Source organism: Ictalurus punctatus, chromosome 6 (assembly GCF_001660625.3).
Source record: "Ictalurus punctatus breed USDA103 chromosome 6, Coco_2.0, whole genome shotgun sequence".
Lineage (NCBI taxonomy): Eukaryota > Metazoa > Chordata > Actinopteri > Siluriformes > Ictaluridae > Ictalurus > Ictalurus punctatus.
The window spans coordinates 13,404,426-13,408,844 of record NC_030421.2 but is presented as its reverse complement, the minus strand read 5'-3'; the positions used below and the strand labels follow the sequence as shown (position 1 = coordinate 13,408,844).

Genomic DNA, 4,419 nt, shown 5'->3' with positions numbered 1-4,419 from the left:
TAAAAAATAAAACAAGCTTCTTTAGCTTGTGCTGAACATTTCCCTGTTACACTTTAAACCTTTCAAGTAGGAAAGCTCTCAAGTATGTTCACAAATAAATGTTATGTCTGCTGCATATATGCATATGAGGGAGGTAACTGAATAGGAATACGTTATTTAGATTGAACAGATCATGAGATTTAAATGCATACAAAGTCGCACAAATTAGATTTATTTATTTTTTTGCTGTAATGCTTGAACTAACAGTCCGAAATGAAACTCGTGGGACCAAGAAGGGCCACTTTCTATGTCTCCGCCAATGAGTGATGGCATCATGTTTTTGGGTTTCCTGTCCGTCTGCGTGTCCGTCCCAGATTCTCCTTAGCATGATATCTCAAAAACAATTGGCTAAATGTTTGTACAATTTTTGTATGGAATTATCACTATAACCAGGAGATTCGATTTTGGAATTGATAAAATGTCAATTGTCAAAAATGTCAAATGTCAGAAATAGTTTTCTCCAATATCTCCCTTGATGTTTGAAGTATATTTAAAAGATATTTCTGGCATACAAATTAGTAACAAAAAGGCCCACGCTTGTTGGCAGTGGAGACATTCCAATAGCGTCGAGTTCTTGTATTAACTGCGATGCCTTTTCAGAGGCTACTAAGTTTTTTTTTTTTTTTAATCTAAATTTTGGGAAACAGAACCAACTAAATTCATTAGCACATATTGTGGCCAGGGACAAACAAAAATAATAACTGTATGAGCAGGATTTAAAAAATAAACAAAAAATAAAAACAGTCCCACATTTCTAGTTGAGACCAATTAAGAACTCGAGTGATGTAGCTGAGGTTGAGAAACTGTTGTGACTATGCTGACACTGCTGGCATTTATACCCCTGGGTTTATTTGGATGGTAGGAAGATAGGACAGAAGAATGGTCTGATAGATGTCCAGGTTAAATTCTAATACAGATACAGATATTTGGATCACTAACAGATACAGATTTTGGACTTGTGTTACAGCCCTATTACATATTATTGTACCATGTATTGAAAATGATCTTATAAACCATTCACAAAATAAAACATTAAACTAGGAGACTTTTTTAAATAGATAAATTTGGGCCCGTTGTTACCTGCACTTTAGCCTCCTGACTCATTATTATTAAAAGGTTAAGTCCTGTACTTTGATAATGCCATCTTATCTTGATTGTGTCTATTTTGTGTTATTTATTGGGCGTAGATTTTCTTCACCATGGCACACTACATCCTTGTAAAACCAGAAAGAAATTGCTTTAGGGAACTAGCTGAAAATCCCAGTGATTAATCCTCTTTTAATTAATCCCAACTGTATTTTTTAAGTGGAATACATTGGAATATGTCCCTAAATGGTTAATAATTTTATGCAAATTTCCCAGTAATAACCGTAGTTTATTGAGAATGATTTTTGCTGTAAGGTATGGCAGTTTGAAGTTCATTTTTTGGCTCCTTTATTTTTTCTTGACATGTGAGTCAGTAAATCTCATAAAAATGTTTAAAGTCAAGGTTGCCATAGAGACAAGCTACACAAGGTCAAGAGCGTGGTGTCTCCAAGATGGAGACGGGTATACTAGAGAGGAAAACTGGCACAGTTTTTTTTTTTTTCCCACAACTAATTGTTTTACTGATGATCCGGTTAATATTGCATTCATATTCAAAAACTCGTTTCCATGCATTGCACTGATCTCAGAGCTCTTCTACAACAGTGAGAAGGATTCTGCTATAAAAAGTCATGTTCTCTCATTAAAATGTACTTCATGATGCAGCAAGTCAGCTATCTTCATCACGCAGCTCGAGTCTGGAGAAAGGCCTGGATGGACTTCCTCTGAATTATTCAGAGGTGAAGTTGTCGCAGAAGGGAGGTGCTGTGAAAATGGGTACATTATGAAACAGCAGATTAGCTTTAGGACAGCTTGAGGGGTCAGCTGCCTGCCATTAAAGTTTCACACGAGATGTCACTCGTCCAATGTAACTTCAGTTTACTGCCTCATACATACATATGCTTCATTTTCTCCCAGTCTCAACCTACACACAAACTTCAAGTTTGAATGCAAAACCAAATAAAATAAAATAAAAAAGCTCCCCAAATAACTGCTCAGTATGTGACATTATGCAACTTATAATGCATAATGCAGCATCTACAGCTTTTTCTGGTTATCTGCAAGCATAAAAACACTTTTTCACCAGTCATAGGCGACACAAGGAATAATACATGATAGGGCTTGTTGTTACACACAATAACCCACAATAGAGTGGTATGATTGTTCCCACCCCAACATTTTCTTCATTCCTTTTTTGTTTTTTGTTTGCCAGTGCACTAGATTTAGTAGCGTGGCTGTGGGGATTTGTCTTCATTCAGTTACAAGAGCATTATTGATTTCAGGCACTGATGTTGGGCTGCAGTCGGTGTTCCTGTTCATCCTAAAGGTGTTCAATGGGTTTGAGGTCAGGGCTCTGTGCAATACACTCTAGATCTTCCTCTCCGACCTTGACAAACCATGTCTTCATGGAGCTCAGGTTTGGACCCCTTAGTTCCAGTGAAGGGAAATTGTAAATCTACAGCATACAAACACATTCTATACAATTGTGTGCTTCAAAGTTTGGGGAAAAAGTTTTGTGAAGGAACACACACACACACACACACACACACACACACACACACACACATACACACACACACATATATGAGTGTGATGGTCAGGTGTCCGCAACCTTTTTTTATTTTATTTTTTTTTTAGCTTTTTTCATGCTACCAAGAAACCAGAAAATGTAAATCCCTCTGTCCTGAAGACTCTCCAGTGGTGGAAAACGTCTGACTGTCACAAAGTGCAGACGCTGGCAATAAATAAACATCTTCTTACAGACAGCTTTACCATATAAACAATTCGACCTTTTACTTTGTTAAATAAGATTATTTAAAAATCTGTTTATCGTTAGTCTTATATTATGAGGAGCATCTGCCATATAAACCCCTGTGAATGAACTGTTACTATAGAAACAGTGTGGTGCAAAGTTATTTTCCTGCCACGCTAATTGTATGAAGGTGTTGTAAAACTGAACTGCAGTAAAATACCAACTTCAAGCCAACACACCAAATGAAAAATGAAAAACAGCACCAGTAGTAATGTTCAGAGTTTGGCAACTGACATAACAGCAGCAGGCATAAAGTCGAGCAATGCTATGACTCAGGATCAAACTAAGATATGATGTAACTTGTGCAAGGATGATTTAATGGTTAAGGCCACTTTGTGTTTCTTCAGAAAAATGGCATTTGTGCTGTTTTAGGAGAAAGTATTAATCAGCATCATAGTGAAAACTGTAATCATATACGTAAAGCGCAACATAACACCCTGTGACAGCTTTTTAGACCAGATGTAAGAAGTGCCTAAAAGTGTCTTCAGATAAGTGTGAAAGAAATTCCATTTCTGTACTGTCAGTAGAAGACAAGCTTGATCTGAAACAACATAAAAAACAGTCATACACCCCTACAGCCAGGAAATATTTTCTTTTTGAAATACATTTGAAATTGAACACATCATTCCCTGGATCTGGAATGTCACTGACAGTCTAGCAATATCCATCACTCTGTGGTTTCTCGAAGAGTATGCAGAAAAAAAATCCCTTTGATTGTAGTTCACATGAAATTGGACTCCTAGTTCACGTAATCCGGAGCTTATAGACAGACTTGGCCCACACCCACCTCCAGACGTTTATAGGGCCGCAGAGACAGCTCCGTCACTGGGAAGGGCGCTCATTATAAACGTGTTTCATTGGAGTGTTATTGCATGTGACTGCACCGTCCTATTAGGCCCAAGCTGAAGGCCTCGTTGTGCTCTCCAGTTGATTTTGGAATAACAGTGACTTCACCCCATGGGCCAGACAAACGTGGCCTTTGCCAAGGAGAACCATTCAAATATGATCAGGATTAATGGATGAATATATGACGTCGGCGCCATTAGAGTGGGGTTGTGCTAGCATTAGCATGTAGGACCGGTTTACAGATTGGCTACACTATGTTAATTCTCCTGTTTTCTCCTGAAGATTATACACCACGTATATGTATTTTTGTATTTAGCCTTATGTAATTAACCAAAAAGGTTTGAAAACACGATCCAGCTTGTTTCCTTAGCCATAATGGCTGTGATAGCACAGTCACATGCTAATGTAGACTGTTTTTTTGGGTTTTTTTGGCCTTGGATTTGGGTTAACAAGGTTTCAGCCACTCTATGAGCAGATCATTAAAGTGCTCATTGACAGTGGATCAATCTGAAATGGAAACTGCAGGAAGACAGAATGGAAATGGAGTAATCTTTGCACCTGACTGGCAGATAACACGGCCTGCTCTACTTCCTGAGTGGCAGATGTATGGAAATCTGCTGTGTTGGAGATTGGAAATG

The 4,419-nt window shown here is 38.0% G+C and overlaps 1 long non-coding RNA gene across 1 annotated transcript in view; it reads right to left on the bottom strand.

Annotated features, from left to right (window-relative positions):
- Nucleotides 1-1,332: 1,332 nt before the first annotated feature.
- The window catches only part of LOC124628263 (uncharacterized), a 39,738-nt gene continuing 36,651 nt past the window's right edge, over nucleotides 1,333-4,419 (bottom strand). The window contains exon 3 of the long non-coding RNA XR_006982698.2: nucleotides 1,333-1,887. This is a non-coding gene — a long non-coding RNA (uncharacterized LOC124628263). The remainder of the gene's footprint in view (nucleotides 1,888-4,419) is intronic.